This window comes from Portunus trituberculatus, chromosome 31 (assembly GCF_017591435.1).
Source record: "Portunus trituberculatus isolate SZX2019 chromosome 31, ASM1759143v1, whole genome shotgun sequence".
NCBI lineage: Eukaryota > Metazoa > Arthropoda > Malacostraca > Decapoda > Portunidae > Portunus > Portunus trituberculatus.
The window spans coordinates 25,048,023-25,068,223 of NC_059285.1; the positions used below are offsets into that span (position 1 = coordinate 25,048,023).

Genomic DNA, 20,201 nt, shown 5'->3' on the forward strand with positions numbered 1-20,201 from the left:
GGGAATGACAATGGAAGAAAACAATCAACCGGTAAGCCATATTGATAGAATTTTCAGAGAGACGTATAATTTGCTAAGAAATATTGGATTAGCATTTCACTATATGGACAAAGAAATGATGAAGAAATTGATAAGTACTAAAATAAGACCTAGATTGGAATATTTAGGAATTGTGTGGACCCCCCATAAAAAGAAACACATAAGGAAAATGGAGAGACTACAAAAAATGTCTACAAGAATGGTTCCAGAATTTAAAGGGATGATGACATATGAGGAGAGACTAAAAGCTATGGATCTACCAACCCTGGAACAGAGAAGAGAGAGAGAGGGGATCTGATACAAGTTTATAAATTGATTAACTGAATGGATCAAGTGGATAATGAGAAACTAATCCTGAGAGAAGAATATGACACTAGAAGCACAAGATCGCATAGTAAGAAACTGAGGAAGGGAAGATGTCTGAGAGATGTTAAAAAATTTTGTTTCCCGCAAAGATGTGTTGAGACTTGGAACAGTTTGAGTGAGGAAGTGGTGTCAGCAAAGAGTGTACATAGTTTTAAAGAAAAATTGGATAAGGGTAGATATGGAGACGGGGCCACACGAACATAAAGCCCCGGCCCTTGTAAAATGACAACTAGGTAAATACACGTGGAGGAAGCGATAAATTGAAAGTGACTTTTACTAGCATAGATGGTTTGTTATCAAGCATATTAGAAGTTAGGGATTATTTGAAAGAGAAAAACCCGGATATAATGTGCATCATTGAAACAAGACTGAGAGGAGAGATCCATGTCAACTTTAAAGAGGAGGGATAAACGGGAAGGAGGAGTGCTAATAATGGTTCGTGATAATATATGTGTGGAGGATGTACAATATGGTGAGGACAAAGTGGAAGTAATGGCAGTAACAATCAAAATAGAAGATTTGAAGAAAAGAAAAATTATAGTTACATATGTTCCACCAAAGACTAATACATGGGGATCAGAAAAATATAAAGATATGCAAAGAGAGGTGACAAAGTGCCTAGATAACATCATAAGAAGAGATAGAAGAATACTTTTAGTTGGAGACTTTAACTGTAAAAATATAAACTGGAGAGAGATGGAAGTAATGGATAATGCTGGACAGTGAAGCAAGAAAGTGTTACAGTTGACTATGGTTAATGCAATGGACTAGTGGGTGGAGGAGTCAACAAGGTACAGGGGGAAAGAAGAACCATTGTTGCTTGACCTAGTTTTCACTAAGAAACCAGAGCTTCCTCCAATCATACAATACATAAGTCCAATGGGGAGAAGTGATCATGTGATATTAGAGATGCAAATTCAGGAGGAAGATGAGATAAATTACAGAGAGGACTATAAAGGAGGGAAATTAAATTATGCTAGAGTGGATTTTGAAAAATTAATGATTTATTTTGCTGATATTGAGTGGATTAATATTATGTACAGAAAGACTGTACAAGGGAAATAAGATATATTCTTACAGAAATATAATGAAGGAGTAAAATAGTTTGTTCCTGTTTATAGAGTTCAGAAAAATACATGATTGCTACAATGCTGGATGCATACAAGCAAAAAAGGCAAAAGATAAAGCATGAAAGAAACTCTTAAAGCAGGGAAATGACTATAACAGACGGTAGTACAAAGATGCTAGAAATGAATATATTAGAGTAAGAAGAGAGGAAGAAAGAAATTTTCAGAAAGATGTAGTGGATAAAAGCATAGATGAACCCAGACTTTTCTACTAGTTTATAAATGGCAAAACAAAGAATAAGAAAACAATTGAAAAAATAATTAAAGAAGGGAGATATACCAAACAGAGAAGAAAATGTGTGAAATAATGAATGAGAGCTTCAAAACGGTATTCACTGCAGATGATGATTTCACAGAACGTAATAGGACATTGAATTGCAAAGGATTACAGGAGATTGCAGTGCACAAAGAGGATATTGGAAGATTATTGGATAAATTGGAAGTCACAAAAGCAATGGGGCCTGATGGTGTATTAGGCTGGATGTTAAAAGAATGTAAATAGCAACTACTGGATCCAATTTGGGAAATAATTACTAGTTCAATAAATGAAGGGAAAATTCCACTAGAATGGAAGAGAGCCAACGTAATACAGTAAATCCTCGTTATACGGTACATATGTGTTCGTGAAAATCTTATCGCAAATCAAAATGACCATATACCGAACCCATTATAACATGTAATAATAGGGAATGCATTCCAGCACGTAAAAAAGTCACCCCTACAGAAATGAAAATACATGAAAATAGTCATATAAAAAAAAAAATGTAAAGTTTTGGGCCATTATGGGTGTGTCACTGTGCGTCGTGATAATATCTACAAAAAACACACACAAGGATTTCACTTGTGTTCATTGGGAAACATGGGAAGAGACTGATTGTTGTTGTGACAGCTAACTTTTGGCGGGACATTCAGGCACTTTAGCCTGACGCCTGAGGTTTCCTGTTGTTTACATATCACTTGTGGACACTGGGCTAGCTGGAGTGTTCATCAAACTCTCCACAGTGTTGTAAACAACTAAACATTCCGAACAATTGCTCAGTGTTTGGATGCAATAACACGAAAAGAAAAACATCAGGTTTAGGCATTAAGTATTTCAAGTTTCCCAAGAAAAATCACAGACAGCAGTGGATTCAAGCTTGTTCCTGAGGTGATGTGTTCAATGTAGACAATGCAATGATATGTTCCATGCATTTTACAAGTTCTGACTACAAGGATGATTTAAAGCATCACCTCTTAGGCACTGAGACACCCAAGAGTTACAGGCCACTTACAGATACTGCAGTTCCATCCCTTAATTTACCTCAAGGTAGGTTCATTTGATGAATTTTCTAAATGATTATTGTATGCCTCTGTACTGCTTATAGTGCTATATAGCCTACCTGTGAAGCAAAAGCATTACCAGTGTTATTTAGGTATAAGCCTACTTCAGTTTCAGTCCCAACTCATTTTCACTGATGATGTCATATCATTTTTTGCCAAAATATCTGTGTGCTTTAGAATTAGGAATCTAAATAATAACATTAAAACAAATAAGAAAAAAACATAAGTCATGCAAAGGTCAAAACAGAAAGCTAATGAAACTCACCACATGAATGATATGTAATTTATTTTTTCACTAGGACTATATTACCTGTTTTCCTTTGTTGTTTATGTTATGATTAAGTGGATTATATTCAATAACAAATATTGAATATTTATGCTAACATTATGAATGGTAGGAACTTAATTTTTCTTTGTATTATGACTACTGTTTGCCATAAGTATTATGAATATATTTGTGCTTACAATAGACCCTTTAATATTCCACTTATTCATCTAATTAGTAATGCATGTAATATGTAATGCAGTTAAAAAAAGGGGGAGGGGAAGAGATAACAGGTTCCATGGGTGGTCAAGTTAAAGTCAGTACTGTGAGTGGCTGGGAGGTGTGGCGTGGATGACATCATCACCCCTGGTCCCACGTGCTGGGGCCTCTCGGGTGACATGAGCAGGTACCGTATCTGTGAATTTTTCTTACCGTATATGAAATCGAGGGTAGTAATTTCCAAATTCCGTAACTGTGAATGTACCGGATACAGAACTACCGTATAACGAAGACTTACTGTACTGATATTTAAAGGAGGAAAGGCAACTGAACCACTAGACTACAAACCAGCATCACTTACAAGTGTCATAGGGAAGTTATGTGAAATAATTATCAAAGAAAAATAGGTTAAATTTTTTGAAGAGGAGCAAATCACATCAAATACACTATTTGGGTTTATGTGTATCAGACTTATTAAGCATCTACTGGAGAGTTATTGCAGGACTTGAAAACAGAGATGGATGGGTAGACAGTATACCTAGACATTAAAAAGGCTTTTTGATAAAGTCCTTCATGGAAGACTACTTTGAAAACTAGAGAACATAGGAGAACTGCAAGGAACCATACTCGAATGCACGAGATTATTTGAAGGATATGGAAATGAGAACTGTAATCAGAGATACATACTTATCTTGGGGTAAAGTAACTAGCAAAGTGCCATAAGGATCAGTGTTTGCCCCCATTATGTTTCAGGTTTATGTAAATGACATTCACATTGGGATAAACAGTTATATTAATTTATTCGCTGATGATGCAAAGTTGCTAAGAGTAATCAAAACCAGAGAGGGTTGTCTGCTATTGTAGGAAGATTTAAACAAGATCTATGAGTGGATTAGGAAGTGGAAATTGGAGTTCAATGCCAAGAAATGTCACATAATGGAACTGGGAAAGAGTAAGAGAAGACTGGTAAAGAACTATTTGATGGGAGAGGAACAAATAATGAAGACTAAAGAGGAAAAAGATCTGGGAGTGATCATACAAGAAAATCTGACCCCCAATAAACACATAAGCAAGACATTTAGACTATCTTATAAAATGTTGATTAATATAAGAGTGGCATTTCATTACATGGATAAAGATATGATGAAAAAATCATCACAAGCACAATACACCGAAGGCTTGAATATGCAGCAGTGGTATGTTATCCGAACTCGAAAAAGGATATAAGAAGATTGGAAAAGATACAGAAGATTGCTACAAAGATGGTTCCGGAATTAAAGGACCTCACATATGAAGAATGACTGAAAGATATGGGACTACCAATCTTACAAGACAGAAGAGAATGTGGGACCTAATAACAATGTATAAGATAGTAAATGATATTGAAAAGATAGACAAAGAAGACCTGGTGCTGTTGATAGAAGAAGATAGAAGGACAAGAGGACATGAAAAGAAGATCAGGATGAGACAGTGTGTGAAGGATAATAGAAAATACAGTTTTCCACACAGAACTGTGAAAAAATGGAATGCATTGGATAATGAAATTGTTACAGCACATAGTGTGCATAACTTTAAAGAAAAAATAGATAAGTGATGATAATGAGACAGGACACAATGAGCCCTGCTTGAACCCTGTACAATACAACTAGGTAAATACACACAGAAGAAAGAAATTTTGAGAAAGATGTAGTGGATAAAAGCAAAGATGTACCCAAACTTTTCTGCAAGTGTATAAATGGCAAAACAAAGAATAAGAAAACAATAATTAAAGAAGGGAAGACATACCAAGCAGAGAAGGAAATGTGTGAAATGTTGAATGAGAGCTTCAAAATGGTATTCACTGCAAAAGATGATTTCACAGAACCTAATAGGACATTGGATTGCCAAGGATTACAGGAGATTGCAGTGCACAAAGAGGATATTGGAAGATTGTTGAATAAGTTGGGAGTCAGAAAAGCAATGGAGCCAGATGGTGTACCAGGCTGGGTGTTAAAAGAATGTAAAGAGCAATTATTAGATCCAATTTGGGAAATAATTACAAGTTCAATAAATGAAGGGAAAGTTCCCCCAGAATGGAAGAGAGCAAACATAATACTGATATTTAAAGGAGGAAAGGCAACTGAACTACTAAACTACAGACCAGTGTCACTTACGGTTTAAATATTTAGAAGAGGAGCAAGTCATATCGAACAGACAATTGGGCTCAGGACAATGTTCAGGATCATGTGTATCAAATTTATTAAGCTTCTACTCGAGAGTTATTGCAGGACTTGAAAACAAAGATGGATGGGTAGACACAGTATACCTGGACATCAAAAAGGCTTTTGATAAAGTCCCTCACGGAAGACCACTTTGGAAACTAGAGAACATAGGAGGACTGCAAGGAAGTTCCTTGCTCGAATGGACAAGAGATTACGTATTTGAAGGATAGGGAAATGAGAACTGTGTTCAGAGATACATACTCATCTTGGGGTAAAGTGACCAGTGGAGTGCCACAAGGATCAGTGTTAGCCCCCATTATGTTTTAGATTTATGTAATTGACATTCACATTGGGATAAACAATTATATGAATTTATTCGTGGATGATGCAAAGTTGCTAAGAGTTATCAAAACCAGAGAGGACTGTCTACTGTTGCAGAAAGATTTAAACAAGATCTATGAGTGGAGCAGGAAGTGGAAATTGGAGTTTAATGCCAAGAAGTGTCACATATTGAAACTAGGAAAGAGTAAGAGAAGACTGATATGGAACTATTTGATAGGAGAGGAACAAATAATGAAGACTAAAGAGGAAAAAGATCTTGGAGTGATCATACAAGAAAAATTTACCCCTGGTAAACATATAAGCCTAATATTTGGATGGTCATATAAAATGTTGATTAATATAAGAGTGGCTTTTCATTACTTGGATAAAGATATGATGAAAAAAAATCATCAGAAGCATGATACACCCAAGGCTGGAATATGCAATAGTGGTATGGTCTATGAACTGTAAAAAGGATATAAGATAATTGGAAAGGGTACAGAAGATTGCTACAAGGATGGTGCCAGAATTTAAGGACCTCACATACGAAGAACGACTAAAGAAAATGGGACTGCCAATCTTACAAGATAGAAGAGAATGCGGGCATCTAATAACAATGTAAAAGATAGTAAATGATATTGAAAATATAGACAAAGAAGACCTAGTGCTGTTCACAGAAGAAGATGGAAGGACAAGAGGACATGAAAAAAAAAATCAGGATGAGGCAGTGTGTGAAGGATATTGGAAAATATAGGTTTCTACACAGAATGGTGGAAAATTGGAATATATTGGATAATGGAATTGTTACAGCACATAGTGTGCATAACTTTAAAGAAAAAATAGATAAATAGAGATATGGAGACAGGACACTATGAGCCCCACTTGAACCCTATACAATACAACTAGGTAAATACAACTAGGTAAATACACACACACACATACTGCATAGCGTTATGGTTGGTATGTATTGTCTCATCTGGGAGACCTTGGTTTGATTTCTTGGAATGCTAAGGCAGAAAGATAAGCCTCTTTATTTGTAGCCCATGTTCTAATAAAGTTAATACAGGATGTGAGCAAAGATATGACTGCTGTCCTGGTATAGTCACTATGAGCTTACCTCTTTCCAATGGGAAACAATCAGCCAATGATCATAGATGATTAAAACATGCACTTACAGCCTTATGTTTGCAGGGATGATCCTCTTGCACAACAATTGGGTCCTGTGTATGGACTCTTTCCAGAACTGCAGACTCTGGTAGGACTGGAAGTGGAGGAAGGAGCACTGCACATTTTCCCTCACAACAACAATACTCATGCTGCCCTTAAAGCCTGGCTTATAGCTGTTAGGGAAGGTCATAGCACACCCTCTGGTAAGTTGATCACATTTATCACTATGTCTTGTTCTTTATAACTCAATCCCTATTTAGTAGAACATAAAAAAAGTGTACAAGTGTGAATGTTTACTTTGCATATTTGTATTTACATACAGTATTTGATGTTTACAGGATTGAGTTCAGGTTGTTATGCAACATTTTCTCAGACAAGATTAACATGATTTTCTTTTTAGATTTATGAAAACATATTGTTTGCACTCTCCACCTATATGTTAAGTCCTTCATTGCTAATGAGTTATCATAGTAGTTCATAGAAAATATCTTCATAGGGATCTATGAATTATCCTTATGAATCTTAGCATAATTGACAATTTTATCAGTTTATATGATATTTTTATAACATAATGCCAAATTGACCATTTATTTCAAGAATGATAGTGGTAGTACTATATTTGATATGGAAGGAGATGCAGTTAATTGACACATGTTGTACCTCATCTTCCTTATCTCTGTCTGAAATCTGTAACACCCTTCTCTTTTGTGTTTTTGGAAGGAGTCATATTTATAAACCTAGAAAGATCACAAATATTACACATCACCAGCCTACAAGGGTAAAAATACCTTAATACGTAGCAAATGTGAAACATGTAACTGTTACATAGGCAAGCTGCAAGAACATGGCTGGACCAAAACATGAATAAGGCATCAAACTGTTTCTTTGGTTCTTTGTTATGTAATGTTATATATATATATATATATATATATATATATATATATATATATATATATATATATATATATACGGACAAATATAAGAGTGGCATTTCATTACATTGATAAAGATATGATGAAAAAAATCATCACAAGCATGATATGTCTAAGGCTGGAATATGCAACAGTGGTATGGTTTTTGAGCTCTGAAAAGGATATAAGAAAATTGGAAAGGATACAGAAGATTGGTACTAAGATGGTGCCGGAATTAAAGGACCTCACATATGAAGAACAACTGAAGGAAATGGGACTGCCAACCTTACAAGATAGAAGAGAATGGGGGAACCTAATAACAATGTATAAGATAGTAAATGATATTGAAAAAATAGACAAAGAAGACCTGGTGCTGTTGACGGAAGAAGATGGAAGGACAAGAGGACATAAAAGAAGATCAGTATAAGGCAGTATGTGAAGGATATTGAAAAATACAGTTTTCCACACAGAACGATGGAAAAATGGAATGCATTGGGTAATGGAATTGTTACAGCACATAGTGTGCATAACTTTAAAGAAAAACTAGATAAATGGAGATATGGAGACAGGACATTATGAGCCCTGCTCGAACCCTGTACAATACAACTAGGTAAATTCATATGAAAAGAATGCCAAGAGCAGTTGCTGGAACCAATCTTGGATATTGTGAAAGCATCGATTACAGTGGGACATGTACCAGAGTGGAAGAGGGCAGAGGTAGTACCAATATACAAGTGTGGATTTTGAATGGAGCCATTGAAGTATAGACCTGTTTCACTGACTAGTATTATATGTTAGATATGTGAAGAAGTGATTAAAGACAAGTGGTGTGAATTTCTAGAAAGTGATGGAATCTTAAGGGAGAACCAGTTTGGCTTCAGAAAAGGAAAATCATGTGTATCAAATTTATTATGCTTTTACTCAAGAGTGGTTGATATATTGCAGGAGTGAGACAGTTGGGTCGACTGTGTGTACCTACATAAATGATATGCCAGTGGGTGTGAAAAAGTTACATGAGTATGTTCGCAGATGATGCAAAGATTATGAGGAGAATAAGAAACGTGGAAGATTGTAATATGTTGCAAGAGGATCTGAACAGGATATATAATTGGAGTGTAAAATGGCTGATGGAGTTCAACATTAACAAAAGTCATGTAATGAGAATGGACAAAAGCAAATATAGACCGTATAAGGAGTACCAGCTGGGGAGGGAGATAATAATTGAAGTCAGTGAAGAAAAGGACTTAGGAGTGATTATACAGAACAACTTATCACCAGAAAAGCACATTAACAGAATATTTGGAAAAACTTACAACACACTCCAAAGTATTGGATTCTCATTCAACTTCTTGGATCAAAATATGATAAAGAAAATATTAACCACCTTAATTAGACCTCAGTTGGAATATGCAGTGGTGATATGGTCATCACATATGAAGGAACACATGAAGAAACTAGAAAGAGTGCAGCGGTTGGGAACGAGAATGATGCCAGGTTTTAAGGAGGTGCCGTACAAGGAGAGATTAAGTAGACTGGATATACCCACGTTAGAAGCAAGAAGAGAGAGGGGAGATATGATAACAATGTATAAAATAGTAAATGGAATGGATATCCTAGAGAGAGAAGACTTGATAAGGATGTCTCCCAACAATCAACTGAGAGGACACCCAAAGAAAATAAAAAAGAACAGTTGTTTGGGAGATGTCAAGAAGTATAGCTTCCCATATCTTGGCATTGACAAATGGAACAAAATGAGTAGAGAGGTGATGTGTGTGGTGAGTGTCAGTCAGATGAAGGACAAACTTGATAAATGTCGGCAAAGAGACAGGGCATAGAGAGCCAAGCTTGGGCCATGTAAATCACAAATAGGTAAATACACACACACAGACACACACACAAAGGAAAATAGAGACGATTCATACAAAGGAGACCAATTAAATTACAGAAAGGCTGATATTGAGAATCTCAAGAACTATTTTAAAAATGTAAACTGGGAGGAGATGGAAAACTCAGAGACGATGCAAGAGAAGTATAACTTATTTTTGGAAATATACAAAACAGGAGTTAAGGAATGTCCCGAAATATAGACCTAAAGAAGAAGGAAAGAAAGATTGGTTTAATGCAAGGTGTGCTAGGGCAAAGGAGAAAACAGATGGAGCATGGAAAAGGTGGAAGAGAAATAGAAATCAAGCAAATAACGAAAATTTCAAGGCAGCGAGAAATGAATATATTAAGGTGAGGAAGGAAGAGGAAAAGAACTTTGAAAAGGACATTATCAAAAAATGTAAGGAGCAACCAAAATTGTTCTACAGACTCATAAATGGAAAAATTAGGCAAAGAGAAACAATAGAAAGGTTAAAAGGAGAGAACAGGATGGTGGAAGACCCAAAAAGTATGGTAGAACTATTAAATAATAAATTCCAGGAGGTCTTTACTAAGGAATCCAAATTTGAAAGGCCACAGGGTAATAGAGAGACAGTCTATATGAAAGAGATTAAAGTAACCAAGCTTGAAATAAAAGAATTAATGAAGGAACTGGATGAAGAGAAGTCAATGGGACCAGATGAAGTCTCAGGCAGAATACTGAAAGAATGTAGGGAAGAACTAGCAAGTCCTATATACAACATAAAATGCTCAATAGAAAATGGAACAGTACCAGTAGAATGGAAAAGAGCTGAGGTGGTTCCCATATACAAGAGCAGAAGGAAGGAAGAACCTTTAAATTACAGAGCGGTATCACTAACTAGTGTAATATGCAAAATGTGTGAAAGAATAATAAAGAAACAATGGATCGAGTTTCTTGAAGACAACAAATTAATATCAAATAGCCAATTTGGTTTTAGAAAAAGACGGTTGTGTGTAACTAATTTATTGAGTTTCTATTCTAGAATAGTTGATAGAGTACAAGAGAGAGAGGGATGGGTTGACTGTATTTATTTGGATCTAAAAAACGGCGCTTGACAAAGTGCCACATGCAAGATTACTATGGAAGTTAGAGGAGAAGGGTGGCTTAAAAGGAAGCACATTGAGATGGATAGAAAATTATTTGAGGGGGAGAGAAATAAGGATGGTAGTTAAAGATATGAAGTCCAAGTGGAGAGCAGTAGAAAGCGAAGTGCCACAGGGATCAGTATTGGCACCAATACTTTTCCTCATTTATATCAATGACATGTCAGGAGTGAACAGCTACATGAATCTGTTCGCAGATGATATGAAACTGTGCAGAGTTATAAAGCAAAAAGAGGATTGTGAAATACTGCAAGAAGACCTAAATAAGATCTGGGAATGGAGTAAAAAGTGGGAAATGGAATTCATTGTGAACAAAAGCCATGTCATGGAGATGGGAAAGAGTAAAAGATGACCCGTGGGAATCTATAAGATGGGAGATGGAGTAGAACTGGAGAAAGTAAAAAAGGAAAAGGACTTAGGAGTGACGTTGGAAGAAAACAATCAACTGGTAAGCCATATTGATAGAATTTTTAGAGAAACATATAATTTGCTAAGGAATATTGGAGTAGCATTTCACTATATGGACAAAGAAATGATGAAGAAATTGATAAGTACTATAATAAGACCCAGATTGTAATATGCAGGAGTAGTGTGGACTCCTCATAAAAAGAAACACATAAGGAAGTTGGAGAGACTACAAAAAATGGCTACAAGAATGGTTCCAGAATTTGAAGGGATGACATATGAGGAGAGACTAAAGGCTATGGATCTACCAACCTTGGAACAAAGAAGGGAGAGAGAAGATCTGATACAAGTTTATAAATTGATCAACGGAATGAACCAAGTGGGTAATGAGAAACTGATCCTGAGAAAAAAATATGACATCCAAAGCACAAGATCACATAGTAAAAAGGTGAGAAAAGGAAGATGTCTGAGAGATGTTAAAAAATATAGTTTCCCACAAAGATGTATTGAGACGTGGAACAGTTTAAATGAAGAAGTAGTGTCTGCAACAAGTGTGCATACTTTTAAAGTAAGATTGTATAAATGTATATACGGAGACGGGGCCACACGAGCATAAAGCCCAGGCCCTGTAAAACTACAACTAGGTAAAACTAGGTAAATACACACACACACACACACACACACAAAATGCGTGACGTGTGGCAATAGTCTCCAGAAACTACATTGAAAGGCACCATGAGTAGGAAAGAACTTACACCCATAAGTAGGTATGAGAATAGGGAAGGAGTACAAGAAAAGGATGATGACGATGAGGAAGAGGCTAGATTAGGAGGATTTGATGAGACAAGTACCGCCCTCCATAGGCGAGTTTTAACTTTGGAGAAAAAATTAGGCAACTGGATAAGAGAAAGTATGAAAAGTAAAGAGAACGATGAACAGGAGAAAGAGTTTCTGAACTTGAAAGACAGGATGAAAAAAGTGGAAAAAAGTGAAGCTAGGTTAAGAGGAGAGAATGCAGAACTGAGAAAAGAACTAGCCAAATATAAGAAATACAGTAAAACCTCAGCTCACGACCATAATTCGTTCCTAAATCCTGTTCGTCACCCGATTTGTTCGTCCCCTGAATCAGTTTTTCCCATAAGAATGTATTGAAATACCATTAATCCGTTCCAGACCAAAAAAAATCATACTTTTGTCCATAAAACCCATTCAAAATAGACCTTTAATGTATACATGGCATGGACAAAATAATTATAAAAAGCCTAAATTGTTTTACTTACCTAAATGCTATCAAAATTATCATAAAATTAATAAAAAAGAAAAGGTTATTTACTTGAGAGACTGGATGCTGATGGCACGATGGAATGGAGGAGAGGAGGATGGGGACGAAGACAGACAAGATCCGAGAAGACAGTGTGATAGCCGGATTGGCTATCATACAAACAGCTTGCACCATGTTCATCTCCCGAATTGTTCGTCCCTACCCCTGGGTCAATATATTGACAAATTTTTTGGTCATCTCCCGAATTGTTCATCTCTAGAGATGTTCATCAAGCGAGGTTTTACTGTAGATGGATGAAGGACTTGGTAAAGTAGAGAAAGAAAAAGAGGACCTGAAAGATCTAGTTAGCAAAGAAGAGGAAAGAGTACATGACTTGATTAAAAAAGAAGTACAGGCATGGAGAGTACAAGATAAGAAAGGCAAAGATAACTTACAGAAGGTGATTCAAGAACAACTAAAAGAAAGAGACGAGAACATGGCAAACAAAATGATTAGAGTCCTTAAGGAAAAGGAAAACCTGGTAAGGGAAATTGCAGAAAAAAAGAAGAGTGTAATTATCCTTGGACTAAAAGGAAAAAAATGTAAAATATAGACCAAGAAAGGAAAAGGAGGAAATGAAGTCAGTTAAAGACCTACTAAAAAATCTAAATGACAAAGATAGGCAGAACCTAGAGGAGGAAGTGGAGGAAATTCACAGAATGGGACCTTATCAAGATGGAACAACAATACCAATTAAGATACTACTAAAATCACAAGCAGCAACAGAAGAGATATTATATAGAACAACAAAACTCAGAGAAACAGAAGGCTACAAGGATATATATATATATATATATATATATATATATATATATATATATATATATATATATATATATATATATATATATATATATATATATATATATATATATATATATATATATATATATATATATAATAAGAAAAAAAATAAGAATGAGGAAGAAAGGAAGAGATACAATGAATTGGCAGCAGCAGTAAGGGAAAAAAATAATGAAAGGTCAGAGGAGGAAAAAAAAGGCATTTTTTTGGAGAATCATAGGAGACAGGATAAGAATATGATATATAAAAGAGAAGGAAGAGGCAACAGTGGACCAAGTGTAACTAAAAGTGATACGGGCAAGAAACTAAAAATGATGTACAGTCAACCCTCGGCTAACACGACTTCGGCTATCGCGTTTTATTGCTATCGCGCACCCATGACAAGCTGCTAAAATTTAATTATCGCGACCTCAGTTGCCTGCTATCGCGCGCCCCGCCATGACGTCATGGAATATCTGAGCGCTCATTGGCCAAAACCGCCTTCCCGCCAAGATCAATTCAGCTATAGCGCGGTTATTTCGGCCCCAATTGGGCGCAATAGCCGAGGGTTAAGTGTATACGAACATAGATGGGGTTCTATCAAGTAAATTAGAACTAAAAGATTACATAAGGAAAGAAAAACCGGATATTGTATGCCTGGCTGAAACAAAAACTAAATGGGACAATCAAAATAGGCATAGATAATAGATATAACGTATGAAGGAAAGACAGAGGGGATAAAGGAGGAGGAGGAGTCATGATAATGACAAGGAAAGAGATGGTGGTAAACCATGTGAAATATGGGGAAGGAAAAGCAGAAGTACTGTATATTAAGATACATATTAATAAAAAAAGACTTAACAATCATTGTAACATATGTGCCACCAAAAACGAATGCATGGACCAACTGAGAATATAAAGATATGATAGATGACACTATAAGGAGTCTAACGAGAATCATTAAAGAAAGGAGAAAAGTGTTATTAGTAGGAGACTTCAACTGTAAAGAAGTGGACTGGGAAAATTATGATTGCATAGTAAGAAGCTGAGGAAGGGAAGATGTGTAAGAGATATTAAAAAGTATAGTTTCCCGCAAAGATGTGTTGAGATGTGGAACATTTTTGAATGAAGAAGTAGTGTCTGCAACGAGTGTGCATACTTTTAAAGTAAGATTGGATAAGTGTAGAGATGGAGACAGGGCCACATGAGCATAAAGCCCAGGCCCTGTAAAACTACAACTAGGTAAATACACAGGAGGAGGAGGAGAATTATCATGATCACTATTCTCATGAACTATCAAGCAAAACACACACACACACACACCAGACACGGTCGAGGAAGGACGCAGTGGCGTCGCTCTCAGCTGATTTTCACTACCTGTTGTATAGTATTTACAGTGGCCTGGGTGAGTAGTGTAGACTCGTTTTTCATGAACACAATTATTAGAGAATCATGAGTAAATAAGAGATTCCATCTAAATGCAGGTATGAGACTAGGGAAAAAATGAAAGATGATGATGATTATGTTGATGAGGGAGTAAGTGCATTCGAAGGTTTTGACACGGCGAATACTTCACTATTTAAGAGAGTGTTGACTATTGAGCATAAACTAGATAAAGGAGAGTATGGGAATGAAAGAGAATGAAGAACAGGAAAAAGAATTTCAAAAACTGAGAGAAAGGATAAAAAAAAGTGAAAGAAAACGAAGCTAGGCTAAGAGCGGAAAACGAAGAACTGAAAAAGGAAATAGCTAACTACAAGAAGCAGATGGAAGAAGGACTCAGTAAAGCCGAGAAAAAAAAGGAGAAGCTGAAAGATCTAGTAAACAAAGAAGAGGAAAGAGTACAGAACATGATTAAAAAATAAGTACAAGCATGGAGAGTCCAAGATAAGAAAGATAAGGCTGATTTTCAGGAGGTGAATCAAGAACAACTAAAAGAAAGAGATGAAAATATGACAAACAAAATGGTAGGAGTCCTCAAGACAAAAGAAAATTTAGTTAGAGAAATTGCGGAAAAAAAGAAGACTGTAGCCTAATCGTATTTGGATTAAAAGAAAAAAATATCAAATATAGACCAAGAAGAGAAAAAGAAGAAATGAAATCTAAACGAAGAAGATAGGCAGAACTTAGAAGAGGAAGTAGAAGAAATAAACAGAATGGGACCATATCAAGAAGGAAAAACGAGACCAATTAAAATACTACTAAAATCACAAGCAGCAACAGAAGAAATATTATATAGAACAACTAAACTCAGAGAAACAGAAGGTTGCAAGGATATCTATATAAAGAAAAAATAGAAATGAGGAAGAAAAGAAGAGATACAACGAACTGGCAGCAGCAGTACGGGAGAAAAATAATGAAAGGTCAGAAGAGAAAAAAAAGGCTTCTTTTTGGAGAATTCTAGGAGACAGGATAAGGAAATGGTATATAAGAGAAAAGGAAGAAGAAAAAGTGGAACAAGTTTAAATAAAAGTGATAAAGGCAAGAGACTAAAAATGATGTATACAAACATAGACAGGGTTTTATCAAGTAAATTAGAATTAAGAGATTACATAAAAAAAGAAGAACTGGATATTGTATGCTTGGCTGAAACAAAACTAAATGAGGCAATCAAAATAGACTTGGATAATAGGTATAATGTATGGAAGAGAGACAGAGAGAGTAAAGGAGGAGTAGGAGTCATGATAATGTCAAGGAAGGAGATGGTGGTAAACCAAATGGAAAGTGGGGAAGGAAAAGCAGAAGTACTGTATGTTAAGATGCATATTAATAAAAAAAAGACCTAACAATCATCGTAACATATGTGCCACCAAAAACAAATTCATGGACCAATCAAGAATATAAAGACATGATAGATGACACAATAAAGAGTCTAATGAAAATCATTAAGGAAAGGAGAAAAGTGATATTAGTAGGAGATTTTGAACTGTAAAGAAGTGGACTGGGAAAATTATGAAAGTGGTATGGGGGAAGAAGCCTGGGGAGAACGATTCCTGAACCTAATGATAGATAATATGATGGACCAAAGAGTAAAGGAAAACACAAGATTCAGAGGAAATGATGAACCGACAAGATTAGACCTGGTGTTTACAAGGGGTATACAAATGAATGATGATATAAGTGCCCATTGGGAAAGAGTGATCATGTAATATTAGAAATGGATATAGAAGACGGAAAAGAAGATAGAGATGAATCATACAAAGGAGACTGATTAAATTATAGAAAGGCTGACATTGAGAATCTCAAAAACTATTTCAAATACGCTAACTGGGAGGAAATAGAAAACTCTGAGGGAGTGCAAGAGAAATATAACTTATTTTTTTAAATATACAAGACAGGAGTCAGGGAATATGTCCCGAAATATAGACCTAAGGAAGAAGGAAAATAAGATTGGTTTAATGCAAAGTGTGCTAGGGCAAAGGAAAAAAGGGATGGAGCATGGAAAAGGTGGAGGAGAAATAGAAATGCAGTAAATAAGGTAAACTTCAAGATAGCAAGAAATTAATATGTTAAAGTGAGGAAGGAAGAGGAGAGGATCTATGAAAAGGACATAGTCGAAAAATTCAAGGAGAAACCGAAATTGTTCTACAGATTCATAAACAGAAAAATAAGACAAAAAGAAACAATATTAAAAGGAGAAAATGGGATGGTGGAAGACCCAAAAAGTATGGCAGAACTGTTAAATGATAAGTTCCAGGAGGTCTTTACTAAGGAATCCAAATTTGAAAGACCACAGGGTAATAGAGAGACCATTTAAATGGAAGAGATTAAAGTAACCAAGCTTAAAATAAAAAGAATTAATGAAGGAATTGGATAAAGAAAAGGCAATGGGACCGGATGAAGTCTCAGGCAGAATACTGAAAGAATGTAGGGAAGAACTAGCAAGTCCTATATACATCATAAAATGCTCAATAGAAAATGGAACAGTACTAGTGGGATGGAAAAGAGCTGAGGTGGTTCCCATATATAAGAGCGGAAGGAAGGAAGAACCTCTAATTTACAGACCAGTATCACTAACTAGTGTAATATGTAAGATGTTTGAAAGAGTAATAAAGAAACAATGGATCGAGTTCCTTGAAGACAACAATTTACTATCAAATAGCCAATTTGGTTTTAGAAAAGGTAGGTCTTGTTTAACAAATTTATTGAGTTTCTACTCTAGAATAGTTGATAGGGTACAAAAGAGAGAGGGATGGGTTGATTGTATTTGATAAAGTGCCACATGCAAGGTTACTGTGGAAATTAGAGGAGAAGGGTGGTTTAAAAGGAAACACATTGAGATGGATGAAAAATTATTTGAGGGGGAGAGAAATAAGGACAGTAGTCAAAGATATGAAGTCTAAGTGGAGAGCAGTAGAAAGCGGAGTGCCACAAGTGTCAGTATTGGCGCCAATACTTTTTCTCATTTATATAAATGACATGCCATAAGGAGTGAAGAGCTATGTAAATCTGTTTGCGAACGATGTGAAACTGTGCAGAGTTATAAAGCAAAAATAAGATTGTGAAATACTGCAAGAAGACCTAAATAAGACCTGGGAATGGAGTAAAATGTGGGAGATGGAATTCAATGTGGACAAAAGCCATGTCATGGAAATAGGAAAGAGTGAAAGACGACCCGTGGGAATCTATAAGATAGGAGATGGAGTAGAACTGGAGAAAGTGAAAAAGGAAAAGGATTTGGGAGTGACGATAGAAGAAAATAATCAACCGGTAAGCCATATTGATAGAATTTAGATAGATGTGTAAGAGATATTAAAAAGTATAGTTTCTGCAAAGATGTATTGAGACATGGAACAGTTTGAATGAAGAAGTAGTGTCTGCAACGAGTGTGCATACTTTTAAAGTAAGATTGGATAAGTGTAGATATGGAGACAGGGCCACATGAGCATAAAGCCTAGGCCCTGTAAAAATACAACTACGTAAATACACACACACACACACACACACACACACACACCACATAGTGTACTGTTTAGCACGCTCGACTCACAATCGAGAGAGCCGGAAGAAGGACTTGGCAAAGCTGAGAAAGAAAAAGAGAAGCTGAAAGATCTAATTAAGAAAGAAGAGGAAAGAGTACAAGACGTGATTAAAAAAGAAGTACTGGCATGGAGAATCCAAGATTAGAAAGACAAGGAATCATTTTAGGAAGTATTTCAAGAACAGTTAAAAGAAAGAGATGAAAATATGACAAACAAAATAATAGGAGTCCTGAAGAAAAAAGAAAATTTAGCAAGAGAAATTGCGGAAAAAAGAGAGTAATTATTTTTGGCCTAAAAGAAAAAAATATTAAATATAGACCAAGAAGGGAAAAGGACGAAATGAAATCAGTAAAAGACCTACTAAAACATCTAAATGACGAGGATAAACAGAACTTAAAAGAGGAAGTAGAAGAAATCCATAGAATGGGACCATATCAAGAAGGGACAGTGAGACCAATTAAGATACTACTAAAATCACAAGCAGCAACAGAAGAAATACTATATAGAAAAACAAAACTCAGAGAAACAGAAGGTTGCAAAGATAAATATATAAAGAAAAATAGAAACGAGGAGGAAAGGAAGAGTCACAACGAACTGGTGGCAGAAGCAAGAGAAAAAAGAATGAAAGGTCAGAGGAGGAGAAGAATGCATTTATTTGGAGAATTATTGGAGACAGGATAAGGAAATGGTATATAAAAGAGAAGGAAAAGAAAAAAATGGAGCAAGTTTAACTAAAAATGATAAGAAGAAGAGATTAAAAATTATGTATACGAACATAGATGGGGTTTTATCAAGTAAATTAGAATTAAGAGATTACATGAAGAAAGAAGAACCAGATATTGTATGCCTGTTGAAAACAAAGTTAAATGAGGCAATAAAAATAGACATAGATAAAAGGTATAATATATGGAGGAGAGACAGAGTGGGCAAAAGAGGAAGAGGAGTCATGATGATGTTAAGGAAAGAGATGGTGGTAAATCAAGTGGAGTTTGAGGAAGGAAAATCAGAAATACTATATATTAAGATGCATATCAATAAAAAGGAGTTAACAATCATTGGAACATATGTACCACCAAAAACAAATTCATGGACCAATCAAGAATATAAAGACATGATAAATGACACAATAAGGAGTCTGATGAGTCATTAAAGAAAGGAGAAAAGTTATATTAATAGTAGATTTCAACTGTAAGGAGGTGGACTAGGAAAATTATGAAAGTAGTATGGGGGAAGAAGCCTGGGGAGAAAGATTCCTGAATCTAATGATAGATAATATGATGGACCAAAGAGTAAAGGAAAACACAAGATTCAGAGAAAAAGACGAGCCAGTGAGATTGGACCTGGTTTTTACAAATGAACGATGATTTAAGATATAAAAGTGCCCATTGGGAAAGAGTGACCATGTAACATTAGAAATGGATATAGAAGAGGGAAAGGAAGATAGAGACGAATCATATAAAGGAGATTGGTTAAATTACAGAAAGGCTGATATTGAGAGCCTCAAGAACTATTTCAAAAACATTAACTGTGAGGAGAAGGAAAATTCAGAGAGGGTGCAAGAGAAATATAACTTATTTTTGGAAATATACAAAACAGGAGTCAGGGAATATGTCCTGAAATATAGAACTAAAGAAGAAAGAAAGAAAGATTGGTTTAATGCAAGGTGTGCTAGGGCAAAGGAAAAAAGAGAAAGAGCATGGAAAAGGTGGAGGAGAAATAGAAATCCAGGAAATAAGGAAAACTTCAAGGTAGCAAGAAATGTATA

General features: G+C 35.6%; 1 protein-coding gene across 1 annotated transcript in view; it reads left to right on the top strand.

Moving 5' to 3' along the window:
* Window positions 1-20,201, top strand: part of LOC123511352 (tigger transposable element-derived protein 1-like) — a 138,741-nt gene that overhangs the window by 46,056 nt on the left and 72,484 nt on the right. The window contains exon 3 of the mRNA XM_045267155.1: window positions 7,050-7,228. The gene's annotated coding sequence lies outside the window, so the exon portion shown is untranslated. The remainder of the gene's footprint in view (window positions 1-7,049; window positions 7,229-20,201) is intronic.